The following is a 20,718-nucleotide window of genomic DNA, read 5'->3' as shown; positions in this document are numbered from 1 at the left end:
GATTCTCATCTTGAGGAATATGATGGAAGTCAACCTCAGTAAACAACGTTGAAATCCTCCTCGCATAATCCCTATATGGAATAAGACCAGGCTGATTCGTCTCCCATTCACCCTTAATCTGATTAACTACAAGAGCCGAATCACCATAAACATCAAAGTGCTTGATCCTTAGATCAATATACTCTTCCAATCCCATAATACAGGCCTCATACTCAGCCATATTATTCGTGCATTTGAAAGTTAGCCTTGCCGTAAAAGGAATATGTGTGCCCTGAGGAGTAATAATCACTGCCCCAATACCATTCCCATACTGATTTACAGCGCCATAATACCAGGCTTTGGCCCTTCATCGAGTGTAGGCTCATCGCAATCTTTCATTTTCAAATACAGAATCTCCTCATCTGGGAAATCATACTGAACTGACTGATAATCTTCAATAGGCTGGTGTGCCAAATGGTCAGCCAAGATACTACCTTTAATAGCCTTCTGAGCTCGATATTCAATATCATACTCAAATAACAACATCTGCCAACGGGCAATTCTCCCTGTTAAAGCAGGCTTCTCGAAGATGTACTTGATTGGGTCCATTCTGGATATCAACCAAGTCGTATGATTTATCATATACTGGCGTAAGCGCTTAGCAGCCCAAGCCAAAGCACAACATGTTTTCTCAAGCATTGAGTATCGAGACTCACAATCAGTGAACTTCTTGCTCAGGTAGTAAATAGCATATTCCTTCTTCCCTGATTCGTCTTGCTGACCCAAGACACAACCCATCGAGTCTTCAAGAACAGTCAGATACATGATCAAACGTCTTCCTTCCACGGGCGGAGATATAATCGGAGGTTCAGACAAATATTCTTTGGGCACTGGTGCCTCTTCTTGGAGGTCTTTGGGCACAGATACTCTTCATGGAGGTCTTTAGCACTGGTGCCTCTTCTTGGAGGTCTTTGGGCACAAAAGTAAACACACAAAAACATTTCCTCCTATCGAGGTCTTCCAGCTAAGAAAGTAGTAAAATGCGGGAAAGATAAGGGGTCAAGAGATCTACCACACGGATAAAAATCCGAAGTAATAACAACTAAAGAAGCAAGAAACCCGGTGATCTCTCAAGCTAGCACCATCAAAGAAAGCAAGTCAGCAAGGTAATCAGAATAAATCTCCAAATGGTATCCCACAAATAAAGTGGAATACCAAGCAACCTATCTCTTCAAGAGTCATGTGAGCCCTCACAAAAACTCAACAAACAGGTTAGAGAAACAAGGTAGGGTGCAATCAAGAGTTGTACCAAACAGAAGAATCAAAATGTAACCACATGAATCATGCTATTAAAGTTCGCAAAAAAGCTCACAAAAAGCAAACAAGGGTAGGAGGCATAAACCTCTTGTCAAACAAATGCATCAAAAGGGTATCAAAACTCAAAGTCAGGGGGCAAGGATCAACACATCAAGACATGACATACATACTAAAACATGTGCCCGAATGCAATAGAAAGCATGTCATAACAAACGCAAAACAGATTGGAGAGCAAACAGAAAAAACAGCTACTGTTGCGATCGCTACTGCTTCGCTTAGCGAAGGCTTAGCGAAGCTTCGCTGCAGGCTTGCCTAGCGAGGGGCTAGCGAACGCCTGCGGGTTCTGGGTTCTTCTTTGATAACAGTACGATTCCAGAAACCCCAAACCCTATTGTGCTCATTTCGGTAACTAAGGGATCAAACATTCAAGGTATTGCTCTGCACATTCATGCACATCTAAACCCATATGCAAAACCTAATGATACCCACTTTCTCGGATTCAGTCATAATACCTCATGCTTCAGAAATTTCAGATTGAAAGCGTAAAGTAATGGGAATAAGGCAAACCTGATTGGAGAGGTCGAATGAAATTCAATTGTACGGTTGAGTTTGCAGAACAATCTTAGGGTTTATATGAGATGGAATGGGTTCTTTGCAGATGAGTTCCCTTCAGTCTCTGGAGGCTGCTCTGAATTAGTTATAATCTCTCTCTCTCTCTCTCTAGGGTTTTGTTTCACTGAAGTTTAGAATTTATACTCTGATTTTCGTGGCTTGGTGGGCTCAGAATGAGGGCAATTCAAGCCCGTGACTTTCTGTTATATTTTTTATTTTTAAAACGCGTGGCCTTCGCCTAGCGAAGGATCTGCTCGCCTAGCGAGCATGACAGTTCAGACTCTGGTGGCTTGCTAGGCAAACCATCCTGCTCGCCTAGCGAGCGTGACAGTTCAAGTCATCTTTCAAAATTTGAAACCCGTGCGCTGGACCTTTGTTCCTTCAAGAGTAATATGCCGAATGATGAATAGGCTTCATTTGAACATGTTGGAAGTAACTCAAGTCATTCCCTAGCCATTTGACCTTCAGTTGACCAACAACTGACTTTTGACTTCAAAGTTGAATACAAACTTCCTCGAGTGTTGAGAAAGACCCCAGTCGATGCACAATTTCCCTTGTGTTGATTGATCCTTCAGATAGAACCCCCAAAGTGACTTGGATGATATCCAAGCTTCTTGGACGACAAACTCTTGGAGCTGATTCTGATTGACATGATAAAATGCAATATGAAATGTTAAATGACCTAGAATGAATGCATGAATGAGGAGGGCAAATTTGAGGTGCTACAGCTGACCCTATTCAATCAACTGTGAACCTGAACGGATGAAAGCAGCGGCTATCAGACTTTCAAGGTAAATAGGGATTGAATACCAAAAGAACCGGAGAATTTGCACTCTGCAGGTGACTAATCAAGGAAAGCGGGGCCATTTACCGATGGCGGCTTCGAAACAGATTTGATATTACCGATATCAAAGAAAGCGAGGCCATTTACCGATGGCGGCTTCAAAACAAATTTGATATTTACCGATATCAAAGAAAGCAAGGCCATTTATCGATGGCGGCTTTAAAACAAATTTGATATTTACCGATATCAAAGAAAGCGGGGCCATTTATCGATGGAGGCTTCAATTTTTTGTTGATATTTACCGATATCAAAGAAAGCGCTACACGACCAGACATATTCCAATGACTGGGAAGGAACTCGATGTTTACCGACATCGAACAATGATGTTTAGAAGTGAAACAAGACCAGACATTTACTGATGATTGGGAAGGAACTCGATGTTTACCGACATCGAACAAAGATGTTTATAGACACCAAGGAAAGAATACATTTATGAAACGAAACCATTTACCAATGGCGACAATGAAATACTCGATATTTACGGGTAGCGAAACTGATGGGGAATCTTAAACGACAAAACCATTTGCCGATGGTTAACAAGCGGCTGATGTTTTGCGACATCGAACAACGATGCTTACCGACACCAAAAAAGAAAGGGACACACACGGGTGTTGACAAAACGATTTTCTTTTGTAGACATCATGAGAGATATGCCATTTACTGATGGCCAACGATTGGAATTCGACGTTTACCGACATCGAAAGATGATGTTTGCCGACATCAAAGGAAAGCACAGACATTTACGGGGATCAACACGACACTTAACGGTATCGCAAGGATGACATTTACATATGTCAAAATAAGGCAGATACTTACTGGTGACTTTACTGGGGAGAGAATCAAGCTTTCCTTTCACGGACTGGTGAGAAAATAAATCTCACTGGGATTATCGATTCTGAATGTTTCCAAGAGCGACTGCTGCAAATGTGTTACACTAATGTTGAAAAAAGATTCGTCTCTTCTTGGGATATGACCCAATCTAGTTTAATACATGTATGCATATGTTTGAGTTTTCCATGGCGTAATGCTCCATACTGAATGGAAATGCTATGCGATTTGAGAATGCGAATTCAAATGATGATTACTACATGCAAGATGCAAAGGGAGGAAAACTCCTGCTAGGAAAGCAAATGATCACTTTACTGAGTACACAATTTCTGATCCGATCTTCCAACTCTGTGGGGAGATACAACAATTCTGCTAAGGATACTTACTGATCTGACATTCTCGGAACGGTAGAGAAACTAACTCAATTGGGAGTCACTTGTTGGAAAAACACCAACCTCTCGACCATGCTGGGGAAACAAATTCTGAACTCGACTTAGACGACCCAACTTCTTACACGACTGGACAGTGTTGAAACAAAATGGTCTTCCTTCGAACAAACTTTGGCTCATCTGCTTTAGCCATCAATCAAAGATAGAAACCTGCAAAACGGCAAAACATACATGCCCCTAGGGGATCGTATGGACAAAATATACTCAAGTGTACTCAACATTCAAAATGATTTTCAAATGTTTTATCTTTCCGCACGTCATTGTCTAGCCTTCATGTTTTGAGATGCAATGTTTATCAAATATTCGGACGTTTCTTTGCAAACAAAGCAGTAAGAATAAAAAACGAGAGAGCAATTTGACTGAATAGCGACTTTTATTGATTGAAAAAGGCCTATAAAGGAAAATACATCAGGAAGCAATTCCTAGGAAGAGGTAATTGCGCCAAAAGAGAAAATAAACTATCCTATTGGCAATGTGAACACGGTATTCCTCTATTTTCCAATTCTGTTATGACTCATAGATCTTCAATTTCCCCCGAACTCTTTGCTTTCTGAGAAGAATGATTGGACCGATCATATCCTTCTAGATGGTAGACACTGAAACTCGATGAAGTACAGATAACTCAGACTGTAGTCTTCACTTTAATCCCTCTTTTGCCTGGACCTCCTTTTCAAGTTTTCGATCCACCAGGATACCCATTTTTGCCTAAGCCGCCTTTTCAGGCTTTCGACTTACCCCGGTACATATTATTTTTATTCTTTATCCCTAACTTTTGCCCGAACCTTTTTCTTTTCCCTTTTATTTTTGGTTCGCCGAGATGCCCTTTTTTGCCTGGACTTTCTTTCTTTGTCGAGCGGGTCAGTTTATGCGAAGTATTTTTTGACTACATCTGAATTCACAGGAGATGGAAAATCTTCACCATCCATAGTTGTAAGCATCAAGGCTCCACCAGAAAATACCTTTTTAACAACATATGGACCTTCATAATTTGGAGTCCACTTGCCCTTGTTATCTGTACCGGGAGGAAGGATCCTCTTCAAAACTAAGTCACCTATCTGATAGCTTCGAGGACGCACTTTCTGATCAAAGGCCTTCTTCATTCTTCTCTGATATAGTTGTCCATGGCACACAGCTGCTAATCGCTTTTCCTCAATCAAATTTAACTCATCCAACCTGGCTTGAATCCACTCAGCCTCGTCAAGTTTTACATCCATCATCACCCTCAAAGAAGGGATTTCAACTTCTACTGGCAAGACTGCCTCCATGCCATACACAAGTGAATACGGAGTTGCCTCAGTTGACGTATGCACTGATGTATGACACCCATGCAAAGCGAAAGGCAACATCTCATGCCAATCCTTGTACGTCATAACCATCTTTTGCACAATCTTCTTAATGTTCTTGTTTGCCGCCTCTATAGTACCATTCATCTTTGGTCTGTAAGGAGAAGAATTGTGGTGTTCGATCTTAAAGTCTTTGCAAAGCTCTTTCATCATCTTGTTATTGAGATTCAAACCATTATCAGTGATGATCCTCTCAGGAACCCCATAACGACAGATAATTTCTTTCTTAATGAATCGAGCCACCACTTGTCTGGTAACATTGGCATAGGAAGCTGCTTCCACCCACTTGGTAAAGTAATCAATCACGACTAGGATGAAACGATGCCCATTAGAAGCAGTAGGTTCAATCTTTCCAATCATATCGATGCCCCACATTGCGAATGACCAAGGAGAATTCATAACATTCAGAGGGTTTGGTGGTACATGCACTTTATCTGCATAGATCTGACATTTGTGGCACTTCCGAGCGTATTTGAAACAATCAGACTCCATGGTTATCCAGTAATAACTGGCTCTTAACAACTTCTTGGCCATTGCATGACCACCAACATGGGTACCGAAAGGTCCCTCGTGTACTTCCTGCATTAACATGTCTGCTTCGTGTCTAACCACGCATCTGAGCAGAACCATGTCAAAGTTCCTTTTGTACAGCACATCATCCTTGTTCAAGTAAAAGCTTCCAGCTAGCCTTCTCAATGTCTTCTTTTCATTCTTTGACGCTCCTTCAGGATACTCTTGGCTTTTGAGGAAATTCTTAATATCATAAAACCACGGTTTCTCATCAATAATAGACTCGGCTGCAAACACATACACCGGCCTCTCGAGTCGATTCACAGCAACGTGTGGCACATGATTAAGCCAATGAACTTTAATCATGGAAGATAATATGGCCAAGGCATCAGCCATTTGATTTTCATCTCGGGGTACATGATACAACTTTACTGTCTTGAAGAAAGTCAGGATCCTTCTGGTGTAATCTCTATAAGGAATCAAATGCGGCTGATGAGTATTCCTGTCTCCATTGACTTGGTTAATCACTAGAGCCGAATCTCCATAAATGTCCATGGTTTTGATCCTTAGATCGATGGCTTCCTCAATCCCCATGATACAGGCCTCGTACTCAGCTTCGTTGTTGGTTACTTCAAAAGTCAATCTGGCGGAAAAAGGTATGTGTGCACCTTTAGGATTAATGAGTACTGCCCCAACACCATTTCCATTCACATTTACCGCCCCATCAAACATCAGTGTCCACTTGTCATCGAGATCCGGTCCTTCCTCGACAAGAGGCTCTTCACAATCTTTCATCTTTAAGTACATGATATCTTCATCGAGGAATTCAAACATCATCGGCTGATAGTTATCAATTGGCTGCTCGACAAGGTAATCAGACAGAATACTACCCTTGATGGCCTTTTGCGACGTGTACTGGATATCATACTCTGTCAAAATCATCTGCCAACGAGCCACTCGTCCGGTAAGAGCCGGCTTTTCAAAGATATACTTTACTGGGTCCATCTTAGAAATCAACAAGGTAGTATGGTTCAACATATACTGTCTTAGTCGGCGAGCAACCCATGCCAAAGCGCAACAAGTTTTCTCGAGCAGCGAATATCTTGTTTCACAGTCGGTAAACTTTTTGCTAAGGTAGTATATTGCATGCTCTTTTCGACCAGACTCGTCATGCTGTCCCAATACACACCCCATTGAATTCTCTGTTACTGAAAGGTACATTATCAAAGGCCTCCCGGAACTAGAGGTATGAGAATTGGAGGTTTCTGCAAATATTCTTTTATCTTATCAAAAGCCTTTTGACAATCATTGTTCCACCTGATTGCTTGATCTTTTCTTAGCAATTTAAATATCGGTTCGCATGTAACTATTAGATGAGATATGAACCGGGCAATGTAGTTCAGCCTCCCTAAAAACCCACGAACCTGCTTTTCCGTTCTTGGTTCAGGCATTTCTTGAATAGCTTTTACTTTCGCTGGATCAACCTCAATCCCATTCTCACTGACAATGAAACCTAACAACTTTCCAGATCTTACCCCAAATGTACACTTGTTTGGATTCAGCCTCAGTTTGAACTTTCTCAATCTTTCAAACAACTTTTGCAAGTTTACCAAGTTCTCCTCTTCTGTCTGAGACTTCACAATCATATCATCCACGTACACTTCAATTTCTTTGTGCATCATGTCATGAAAGAGAGTTGTCCTAGCTCTTTGGTAAGTAGCACCGGCGTTCTTCAACCCAAATGGCATTACCTTATAACAGAACATGCCCCAAGGTGTAATGAATGTCGTCTTCTCCATGTCTTCTGGCGCCATCTTGATCTGATTATAGCCAGAAAATCCATCCATGAAAGAGAAAACCGAGGACTGAGCAGTGTTATCGACCAATACATCAATGTGACGTAATGGGAAGTCATCTTTCGGATTGGCTCTGTTTAAATCTCGGTAATCGACACACATCCTGACTTTACCATCCTTCTTCGACACGGGTACGATGTTGGCCACCCAAGGGGGATAATTGGTAACTGCTAGAAAACCTGCATCCAACTGTTTCTGGACCTCCTCTTTGATCTTGACAGCCTATCAGGACTAGTTCTGCGAAGCTTCTGCTTTACCGAAGGACAATCTTCTCAGAGCGGTAGCCTGTGCACCACAATATATGTATCCAAACCAGGCATATCTTGATACGACCATGCGAATACATCCATATATTCTTGCACCATATCAATCATCCCTCTCTTGACCTTTTCCTCTAAAGCAGCCCCTATCTTGATCTCTTTCTTTGCATCCTCAGTACCAAGGTTAATGACTTCCAACTCTTCCTGATGAGGTTGAATGACCCTTTCCTCCTGTTTCAATAATCTGGCCATTCTTTGGGGAGTTCACAATCTTCTTCACTCTCCTCTTCGGCTTGGTAAATGGGATTATCAAAGTCATACTGAGCCATAACGTAACTGTTTTTAATGGAATCTGCAAGATCAATTTCTATCTGAAGAGTAACTTGGACTATTTCTTCAGCAGTCCAGTTTTTGATCTTCTCCCCTGGAGCACACGGGCGCACCCAATTATCCATATCACAATCGCTGTCACCGTCTTCATTGTCTGTTGCAAAGACATCCCCGTGATTCATCACTCCAGCACTAGTGAAAGTACACGGCCCTTTCTGATCCCGGACACCCTGCTCTAATGATTGAAAAGGCTGATAACCAATGCCAAACATGTCTTCTTTTACGGGCACATCAATCATCTTTCCCCAGCCTTCCGCATTACCTGAATGAATGACCTCTAGAGCTTGTTTATAGGACGCAATCGAGGTACCTGGTTTCTTCTGTTCAACAAAAGCAACCTTTTCAATACTAACAGTCTCAAAAGCTTGACATAGAGTTTCATGAATTTCGCCATCCATCTCCACATATTTGAAGGAGGATAAATGGCTCACAAAGATGTCCTCTTCGCCACACACGGTCACAACTTGACCATCCCACAGATATTTTAGCTTTAGGTGGAGAGTCGAAGAAACTGCTCCGGCTCCATGTATCCAGGGACGCCTTAACAGACAACTATATGCTGGTTGAATATCCATCACATAGAAGACAATATTAAACACTTCTGGGCCGATCTTCACGGGCAACGTGACTTCACCACAAACTGATCGCTTGGATCCATCAAAAGCACGGACAACAAGATCACTTGGTGTGAGAACAACGCCTTCGACCTCAAGCTTACTCAGAGCCTTTTTGGGCAGCACATTCAAAGAAGAACCGGTATCAACCAAAACATGCGACAAAACCGCGCCTTTGCATTCCATCGTGATATGCAGAGCTCTATTGTGATTGCGACCCTCAGGTGTCAAGTCTAGATTCGTGAATCCTAAACCATGTCTCGCGTTAACATTTTCTATAACACCTTCAAGCTGGTTAACAGAAATCTCTTGAGGCACATAAGCCATATTCAACATTTTCAACAGGGCATTACGATGTGCCTCGGAACACATCAATAGAGAGAAAATAGAGATTTTTGACGGTGTCTGGTTCAACTGATCCACGATCTTGTAATCACTCTTCTTGATAATTCTCATAAATTCCTCCATGTCCTTCTCAAAAGAACCCTCGGACACTTCCTCTCGCACTGGTTCTTCTTCAACTACAACTTGTTTTCCTTTTGTTCTAGCAAGAGCCTCAGCATTGTTATCCTTCGGAAACTGTGGTGCAAACAAACGACCACTTCTTGTAAATCCTCCGGGTCCTCCCACATTACCCACAGCCGAACCAACTGTTACTGGAGTCTGATTTACTGATCTGGTCTGATTCTCTGGTCTTCTATTTCTGCAAAAAGCATTGTCATATTGCCACGGAATTGCTCTACTATTCTCATAAAGTCTTCCACCAGAAGCAGCAATGGTGGTAGGGGTACTGATAGTTACTAGAGAATTAATTACGGGAACACCAACAGTCACTGGAGTACCAATAGTCACGGGCTCACTAATAGTTCTTGGAGCAGGTATAGGACCTTTTGACGGTGTAAAGTAAATGGTAACAGTCGATACCTCTTCACGGTCTTTCACTACTCGATCAAATTGTAAACAACCTTCATTCATGAATTCCTGGATACCTTCTTTCAATTTCACACAACCGTTTTCATGATTACCACAATCTGAACAATTCTTGTCACATCCCGGGAATACTCCCCCTCTCAGCAGACGTTCCTTCACTACAATCAGCGAAATCTGAACATCATTAACATTGACTACCAAGTTCAAATTTTCCCCATCTTCCACACTGTTTACTCTGGGCCCTCCATGCTGAGGCATAGGATTATTCACCACATTCAGAGTAGGAGCAAAGTTAATCGTCTTGGCATCAATCAAATCTTGAACTTTATGGTGAAAATCTCTACAATTCTCGATGTGGTGCCCTGGCGCACCAGAATGAAAATCACAACGGACATTAGCATCATAACCAGCGGGAATCCTTGTTAACGGAGCCATAGTACGAAGTTCAACAAACTTTAACCTGAGTAGTTCAGGGAGTAATTAAGCATAAGTCATTGGCAACGGATCAAAATGACGATCTGGCATTCTTTATCTTGGTTGGAATTGGCGTTGTTGTTACTGTTGTGGTTGTCCCCTTTGTTGTTGTTGAGGTTGGGTTGCTGGGATAGTCACAACAACAACTTGACGGTATTGTTGTCCTCTGTTTCCATTTCTCAGATTATGTATAGCATTTGTGTCACCCTCTCTCCTTCTGGGTGCCCCTAAAAATGGTTTCTTAGCACTTGAAGAACTTGAAGAACAAGGGTCTTGGATTTTTCCCGCTTTGGTAAGACCTTCAGTTCTTTCTCCGCAAATCACAAAATCCAAAAAACTACCAAATGGGCAACTTCCCATACGATCCATGAATACACCTTGCAGGGTTCCAATGAACATATCAGTCAATTCTCTCTCCATCATCGGAGGTTGCACTCTCGCAGCTAGTTCACGCCACCTCTGGGCGTCTTCCTTGAAACTCTCACCGGTCTTTTGAAGCAAACTCTGCAACTGGGTTCTGCTCGGAGCCATGTCCATGTTATGCTTGTACTGCCTCAGAAAGGCTTCACCTAACTCTCTCCAGCTTCTAACAGATTCTTTTCTCAAGTCCATGTACCAATCCAAAGATGCTCCAGACAAGCTGTCTTTGAAAAAGTACATCCACATCTTTTCATCATCAGTATAAGCGGATATTTTCCGGTAGTAAGCTTGCGCGTGAGTTCGGGGACAAGAAGTGCCATTGTACTTGTCGAAAGGCGGCGCTTTGAACTTGTACGGGGTCCTCAACCCATCAACTAAACCCATATTAGAAACATCAAAACCCAAAGAATTCTGGCACTCCATGGCGCGAATCTTTTCAACAAGGGCGTCGACCTTTCTATCTCTCTCTTCCGCCCTTCCAAATTCATCATCATCAGTGGGAATAATGAACATATCTTCTTGCTTGTCAACCAAATGAGAAGGATGGTGAACTGGAGCACGTGCCGCTCGAGCATTAGCAGCCTCTGTAATGATGGGTTGTCCATTGATTCTAATACCACACAATTCGTCACCATTAGCATGGTTGTTGACAGGGTTGGTAACAGCAGCGTCATCGACAGGGGTCCCTTCTGGCGGATTCTGACTGACAGGGGGAATCACAGTTTCTTGTCTCTGGACCAAGGCTCGGAGTTCCTCTTGCCCTTGCATTACCCCTTGCATCATACTCATGAACTGGGCCATGTTGGTCCTCATCTCTGCTAGATCTGCTTGAAAGCTTTCCATTACTTTCTGCTGGTTTCTGCGGGTACCGTACCGGTGAATTCCTGAATCAGATATCCACACGGATAAAAATCCGAAGTAATAACAACTAAAGAAGAAAGAAACCCGGTGATCTCTCGAGCTGATACCATCAAAGAAAGCAAGTCAGCAAAGTAATCGGAATAAATCTCCAAATGGTATCCCACAAATAAAGTGGAATAGCAAGCAAGCTATCGCTTCAAGAGTCATGTGAGCCCTCACAAAAACTCAACAAACCGGTTAGAGAAACAAGGTAGGGTGCAATCAAGAGTTGCACCAAACAGAAGAATCAAAATGTAACCACATGAATCATGCTATTAAAGTTCACAAAAAAGCTCACAAAAAGCAAAAAAGGATAGGAGGCATAAACCTCTTGTCAAACAAATGCATCAAAATGGTATCAAAACACAAAGTCAGGGGGCAAGGATCCACACATCAAGACATGACATACATACTAAAATATGTGCCCAGATGCAATAGAAAGCATGTCATCACAAACGCAAAATAGACTGGAGAGCAAACAGAAAAAATAGCTACTGTTGCGATCGCTACTGCTTCGCTTAGCGAAGGCTTAGCGAAGCTTCGCTGCAGGCTCGCCTAGCGAGGGGCTAGCGAATGCCTGCGGGTTCTGGGTTCTTCTTTGATAACAGTACGATTTCAGAAACCCCAAACCCTATTATGCTCATTTTGGGAACTAAGTGATCAAACATTCAAGGTATTGCTCTGCACATTCATACACATCTAAACCCACATGCAAAACCTAATGATACCCACTCTCTCGGATTCAGTCATAATACCTCATGCTTCAGAAATTTCAGATTGAAAGCGTAAAGTAACGGGAATAAGGCAAACCTGATCGGAGAGGTCGAATGAAATTGAATTGTACGGTTGGGTTTGTAGAACAATCTTAGGGTTAATATGAGATGGAATGGGTTCTTTGCAGATGAGTTCCCTTCAGTCTCTGGAGGCTGCTCTGAATTAGTTAGAATCTATCTCTCTCTCTCTCTCTAGGGTTTTGTTTCAATGAAGTTTAGAATTTATACTCTGATTTTCCTGGCTTGGTGGGCTCAGAATGAGGGCAATTCAAGCCCGTGACTTTCTATTATATTTTTTATTTTTAAAACGCGTGGGCTTCGCCTAGGGAAGGATCTGCTTGCCTAGCGAGCATGACAGTTCAGACTCTGGTGGCTCGCTAGGCGAACCATCCTGCTCGCCTAGCGAGCGTGACAGTCCAAGTCATCTTTCCAAATTTGTAACCCGTGCGCTTGACCTTTGTTCCTTCAAGAGTAATATGCCGAATGATGAATAGGCTTCATTTGAACATGTTGGAAGTAACTCAAGTCATTCCCTAGCCATTTGACCTTCAGTTGACCAACAACTGACTTTTGACTTCACAGTTGAATACAAACTTCCTCGAGTGTTGAAAAAGACCCAAGTCGATGCACAATTTCCTTGTGTTGATTAATCCTTCAGATAGAACTCACAAAGTGACTTGGATGATATCCAAGCTTCTTGGACGACAAACTCTTGGAGCTGATTTTGATTGACATGATAAAATGCAATATGAAATGTTAAATGACCTAGAATGAATGCATGAATGAGAAGGGCAAATTTGAGGTGCTATAGATATGTCATGATTTAATCTACACATGTGATTTTATGCTTGTTTTAGAAATAGATAAAAGTGTGAAGTGATGTGCAACTATCTGGAAGTGTTTATTTGTTTTTTTTTAATTTATTTTTAGATTACCATTTTTCCAGAAAAAATAGCAAAACAATAAAAACGACAATCTGGAAATAAAATAACATTTTCATTGATTTAATTCTTGAAACACAAGCCCAAACATTGTCACTTTCTCCTTAGGCATAACGAAAGGATTTTTGTTTTGAAAAAAAATAGACAACAAAATATTACTTTGAAATGTGAACAACAACAGGAACACCAACAGAGGTCCAGTTTTGGCGAATTACTCTGCGAGATACGAAGTCGGCCGTAACATCTTTGGGATTGTCTTCCATAATGGCATTGGTTTCAGCTGCTTCGTCTTCTGACCCCGAGATGTATTTAAGTTCTTTATGATGAGGAACGTAAAGAGGAACATATGCATCTTCCGCCTCAAGATCATATTCAGGATCGTCGCAGTAGGGTTCCCATGGGGATTCATTATCCTCACTGACGACACTAACTTCTGGCAAAGTGGGATTGATGAACCCTCAACTATGGAAAGTTTCTTTGATTGAACGAACATATCTACTTCCTTCTGCAATCTTCTTTGAAGTAGGAGAAAAGACTAAACCCTCTCGGTGTTTGTTTTCTGGGAGATCCAAAATTGTTCCCCAACCATCGGTTATACCATCATTTACTAGCCGTTGTGCATCCTTGAATGAAGAGGTGGATACTCCTCTCTTTATTAAATGTTTGTCAATCAAAGAAAGGGCTTGGAATTGAGTTCCAACAGCTTCTTCAGGTTCAAGATAAGAGAAAGATGATAAGTGAGTCACAACCAGTGTTTTCTTCCCACAGACTGTCACTAGCTTCCTGCTCTTCACAAATTTAAACTTCTGATGCAGAGTGGAAGTGACTGACCCAACTTCATGGATCCAAGGTCGATCCAATAAACAACTATATGCAGCTTCTATGTTTATCACCTGGAATGTTATCTGGAAAGTATGAGGTCTGATGGTCATAGGAAGGTTAACTTTTCCAATGATTGTTTTTTTGGAACCATCAAAAGCTTTGACAATAATCCCGCTACTCCTCATATGAGCACCTTGAAAAGAAAGTCTAGAAAGTGTCGACTTCGGCATGACATTGAGAGAAGAGCTTGTATCCACTAACACACTTGATAAAGAGTCATTCATACACTTGATTGAGATATTTAGTGACATGTTATGATTTCTTCCTTCTTCGGGGAGCTCTTCATTACTGAAACTCAAGTTGTTGTAGGTCGTGATGTTAGCGACGATACCATCAAATTGTCCAACCGTCACATCATGGTCTACATAAGCTTGTTCTAAGACATTCTACAAAGCTTTACGGTGAGCCTCAGAGTTCATCAACAAAGATAGCACATATATCTTGGAAGGTGCATGCAGTAATTATTCCACCACATTGTATTCACTTTTCCCGATGAGCTTCAACACCTCATCATCATCACTTTTCGGATTCATGTTATTAGATTGGCCAACCATGAGCCTGCTTTCCTGCTGCGACATCCTCGGTCCTTTTTGCAAATTTACGTCCACTCCTTGTGACTCTTCTTACATCAGCGACGTTAACAATGGAGGGTAGAGGAAAATCCATTCCATTCTCAGTCATTGTAGCATTATACTTGTAAGGAACAACTTTATCATATTGGTAGGGAACTGGACCTGGTAAGTTAATGACCAGAGGAGTCATAGAAGTCTTTCGACCGTCATAAGTAATCTGTATAGGCTCAGAGTCGTTGAACTGAGGAACTATGACATTCACTTCGTTTTCACTATTGACCATATTGACTTGATTATAATCTCTGTCTCGGTAGGCTTCAATGTAACCTTGGTCCATTTGATCATGAAGATCCGTTACAACAGTTAGGCATCCTTGAGAGTTCCTAGAACAAACACTACAAGAGGCATAGTTATGTGGAGGCACAAAACCATTCTTGTTATATCTAGCGTGTTTCTTTACTAAGTTCTCTCCCAATAATCATACATCATAGATCCGGAAATTTCCCGGGCAACCATATACCATGTTAACTGAGCCCGAACCATGTTGCGGTAGAGGATTAACTTGAACATTGGGGTTTACATCCTTAAATGAAAGGATACCACTCTTGATGAGCCTCTGAACATCTGACTTTAGACCAAAACAGTTTTCAATGCTAAGTCCTAGTGCCCCTTGATGGTAAGCACAAAGTTGATTTGCCTTGTACCAATAGGGAAGGTCCTTTGGCACAAAGTTGATCTGCCTTGTCCGGACATGATTTTTAGCTAGCAGTGCAGGAAACAATTATACATAGGACATTGGGATAGGATCAAATTGTGGCCTTTTTTGAATACGATTTTGATTGTTGAATTGAGAGCGAGCTTGTTATGGAGGTTGTTGATGTTGTTGATTTGGTAGTTGTTGTTGAACATGTTGTTGTTGCTAATGTTGTTGAGGATAATGTTGTTGATGTTTATGCGAGAACTGTGGCTGATAAATTGGCGCTACCATTGGTGGACTAATGATTGGTGAAACGGCTGCAACATGTTGGTACTTTCTTCTCTTTCTGCGATATGAAACGACACTAACATCTGATTCTTTCTTTTTGGAGAAATTATTGGCGAATTTCTTAACATGACTAGAAGCGTCGGCTTCCTTAGTCAAATGTCCCTCTCGGACTGCTTCCTCAAGTCGCATGCCCATGTTTACCATCTCGATGAAAACATTGGGTTCACTGGTGATCATGCGGTCATAGTAGAATGAACTCAGAGTTTTCAAAAAGATTTTAGTCATCTCTTTCTCTTCAAGTGGAGGGAAAATTTGTGCAGCAATTTCACGCCACCTTTGAGCATATTCCTTGAAACTATCTTTGTCTTTCCGAGACATGGCCCGAAGTTGATCTCTGTCTGGAGCCATATCTACATTATATTTGTATTGACGAACAAAAGCTTCACCAAGGTCGTTAAAACTACGAATCTTCGCACCGTCCAAACCCATGTACCACTTAAGAGCGGCACCAGTTAAATTGTCTTGAAAGTAGTGGATCAGAAGCTGATGGTTGTCAGTCTGAGTGGACATCTTCCTAGCATACATAACCAAATGAATTTGAGGACATGAATTTCCTTTGTATTTCTCGAAGTTTAGTAATTTGAATTTAGGCGGAATTTGAACATAAGGAACCAAGCAGAGTTCGGAAGTGGTCTTGCCAAAAAGATCTCTACCTCGAAGAGTGTTGATTTCCCTTTGCATTTCTAAGAAATAATCTTGAAATCCCTCTAACCTTTCATCTACTCCCACAACTTCGCTTCAGTCAGCGTGAAAAATGTTTTCTTCATTATAAGGAGTTGTATGCACCACAAGAGGCGGTACAGACACCACATCAGTCATTTCTGGAGCTTCAGTGTTTTAAGGGCGGTATCCTGTTGGCATATAACCATGAGGCAGGCCCCAAGGGAAACCAGGTTGCATGTGATATTGTTGATCGTTGACGACCGCCACTGGTATGGGCGTCGAGACGTTCTCAGAGATTGATGTTCGTTGCAATGGATCTTGAGAATTGTTTGATGACTGATTCTGAGCAGCCACCAAAGTGTCCATCATAGCAGTAAGCCTTTCCAAACTGTCTTTCAAGGTGATTACTTCCTCCATGAGCTCTTGGTTTTCTTGTTCAAGTTGACTCATCCTTCTTCGGTGGCTGGCTCGAGTATTGTACTAGTTATTCAGTTTGACTATTGGAGGGAGAGCACACGTGTAAGTTTCTTGAAATGCAGGAACTTGTACCTGAATGATGCATGATATGCATATGCAAAATATGAGTTTATTTTTTAAGAAACTCAATAATTTATTGCAAATATTATAGAGACAAAATTTGGTATAAGCTGAATAAAAACCTCTTTTTATTAAACAATTGAGGGATTACAAAGGGTGAAATACAATTTCAACGATCCTAAACAATATAAGAGGAAAACAGCTAAGTCTACGAGTCCTAAGGAATCTCATATATAGAAGGTCCTGTTGCTGGCTGATGCTTCCTTTTCTGCCTCTTTAGCTGAGCATTCTCGATGATAAGCTTGTCGAAAATTCCCTTCCAAGCACCTGAGGTGGGACGTATGCTGGAGTACTCATGAAATGGCTGGACTTTAGAGAGAAGTAAACCTTCTTGTTCCTCATGTTTCTTCACAGCTTGTTGTTCCAAGATCTCAATCAAATCATCCTTCTCCTTTAGCTGCTGCTCCATCTTCATCTTCTTATCATTCAATACATGGTACTTGCCTTCCCAAGTGTCTCTTTCCAATTTCAACCTATCCAAAATTTCTTGAAACTCTTCCCTATTCTCAATAGGAATGGTGGATGATGATGTTATAGCATAAGGAAATGAGGGTTTCTCAAGAGCATAGGGCATTTTAAATTCACTGGCTCTAGCACAAACCCATTGGGCCTAGGGCTCAAAAGCAACATAATTCTTTCTTCCTAATCGGTCTTTTCCTTTCCTATGAATGTTGCGCCAAACATGTATGACTCTGTTCTTCAGACCGGAACTCTCTTCTTCATTGAGGTAAAAGAAACCTGACAACAGAAGGTTATCGGGTTTATCCACCATAGGATATCCTAACTGGCGTCTGTCAAGGATAGGGTTGTAGTTAATTCCCTCATGTACACCAAGGAGAGGTACATTAGGAAATTCACCACAACTGTCAATAATTACTCCAACATCATATGAGGGGTCATACCCATGTATACTCCCTTGATCAATGGACATGAACCTCTGAGACCATCTGAGCTTCTGCGGATTCTCCCTGAAGAGCCTAGATCTAGGCAAGTGAGAAATAAACCACTTATATAGGAGAGGTGCACAACAAAGAATGGTTCCACCACCTTTCTTAGTTCTGTGATGGATAGAATGGTAGGAATCTCCAAGTAATGTGGGTACTGGGTTACAAACTAAGAAGATTCATATAGCATTAACATCCACGAAGTCATCAATGTTTGGGAAGAGTACGATTCCATAAATGAGTAGAGCAAAAATGGCTTCAAAGGCATCTCTACTATCTACTTCGGCAAAGATAAATGCTTTCTCCAACAGGAATCTAGAGGTTAGACCTAGAATCCCTCCTTTTTTAGTGAAGTTGTCCTTCATAACAGACGTTTCAAGGTGAAGTGCTTCTATAATAGCTGATGATGTATGGGTCTTCTCTGAACCACTGAATGGTAATTTGTCAGAGACTGGAAAACCAAACCAATAAGAGTATTCTTCTATAGTAGGCATAAGCTGGTAGTCTGGAAATGTGAAGCAATGGTAGAATGGATCATAAAACTGTACCACTGTGTTAAGAACTCTATCTTCAACCTTGGTCTTCAAGATACACATAAGTCTTCCATACTGAGCTCTGAAATCCTCTAGAATAACTATCATAGAACCAAGCTTCTTCAACTCTGTTAAGCCAGGACATTTGAAAGTGTATTTCTTGGTATTCCTCCTTCCAAGTTCCATTTTACCTATCGATATTTGCAAAAGAAAACTATTGAGTTTCTTAGTTTTTATGGATGCATGAGTGCATGAATGAATCTTTCACAAATATGAGTTTAGGGTTTTGACATTAAGCATGGAGCCAAGGGTCTAACTATCCCACAATGTATGAACTAATAGGTTTATTTTGTACCTGTAGAATAAGGTTCTAAAGTGGTCCCCAGAGTCATAAATCTATCTTTTTGATATTATCAGTTTAACGACTTGCTCGTAGACCAATAATATTCTCAAGATAAACTCGTCTGAGCGTAGCTTCACGTAACAATTACCTCAGATCTTACACCTGAATAATCTCCACACTACATCCTAAAAAGGCTTAGAGGGGTTGAAAGGGTTCTAAAGGTCCTCAGTTTCTTAGAGTCTCAGATCGAAGATAATAATGCCACTACGATTTACTCGTAACATCAAATATTACCATCAAAGGGGTCTCCACTGAGCGGGGTTATATGATATGTTAATCATGCTTAGGATTACTCTAGACATGTAACTTTGATTATACCACCATCTTATCTTATTTGTATTCTCTAATCCGGGTTAGGATTTCGTCACCCCTTATAGATCTCCATAATGAAACCCAAGAAAACATAGCAACAAATAATAATAAACACATATAAACAAGTTAGGTATCACCCACTTAATATTATGTCCCCAGTGAAGTGGCCATTTCTGTCACGGTGAAGAATCGGAGACCAAGTTATTGATTAGACTTGACTCATGAATCAAAATATCACCACCGAACTTTAATTTATCCAAGGGAAGAGGAAAAAATTCAAAAATAAACATAATATGTATATGCAAAGCTAAAAGATTAAACTTAAGCTAAGCAAAAGGGGGGAGATTCTAAAGGTACGTGGGTGTGTTATGAAAGGGGAAGGTATTAGCATCCTAATCATATGTAGTACTCTACAGGAAACTTTTAAATATATGTGTTTGGTTTAAAATTGTTTTCTATTTAATTGGGGACATGATAAAAAGAACATCTTTTTATTGTTTGATGATTTGGAAAGACATTGAATCTTATGCCTACGTACCCGTGAAGGATCAAAACCTCGTAGTTCGCGTTCAAAAGTAAGATGGGATTTGTTGGGGTTGATTTTATGAGAAAGAAACAAATTGTCATCTTAAGGAGAAAACTCACATTTAAACCACCACAAACATGTGGAAGATAGATATTTGCATCAAATTGAAAGAAGGGCTCTCACTTGGATACAAAATCAACAAGTATGCCACATACCTCTTCCAAATGGAAAAGAATTAATATCAAGCTCAACAATGTTATGCGGTAGGAGATTTAAATCTCAACTAGGGATGCCTCATGTCTAATCCTTTTATGAAAAGGTTTTAAACATGGAAAAGCCAAAGTGGCAAAAGGGTTTGAATTAAGTTTGTGTTTTTTAGGTCTTATGAAAAGATCTTTGAATATGCTTAAGTGTTTTGAAGCATTTGATTAAAATATAAAAGGAGAAACAATGACCTAAGTCAAAGTTTATTATGGAAGTGGTTATAAGAAGGAGAGAGAGATAGAATCCTAAGGTTTAAATTTAGGGGAACCTAAGATTGTATCTATAAGTTTTTGGATTAAGCGGAAGCAAAGTTGTATAGAATGCATATGAACACACACAAGCAAAATGACAAAAATGTCAAGATTCCTTTCCCTTGGATATAAACAATAACAAGGTTGAACATGCATTAACATTAAGGCATAAAATATGGCTAAATACAATGGAAATCATAAGGTATGGATGAAAATATTAAACATGGTTTTTTAGGCATTAAGATAAGCATAAATAAGACATGACGAAGTTTCACACAACATCACA

This window comes from Lathyrus oleraceus, chromosome 7, assembly GCF_024323335.1.
Source record: "Lathyrus oleraceus cultivar Zhongwan6 chromosome 7, CAAS_Psat_ZW6_1.0, whole genome shotgun sequence".
NCBI classification, from domain to species: Eukaryota; Viridiplantae; Streptophyta; class Magnoliopsida; order Fabales; family Fabaceae; genus Lathyrus; species Lathyrus oleraceus.
Note: the sequence above shows the minus strand (reverse complement) of the source record.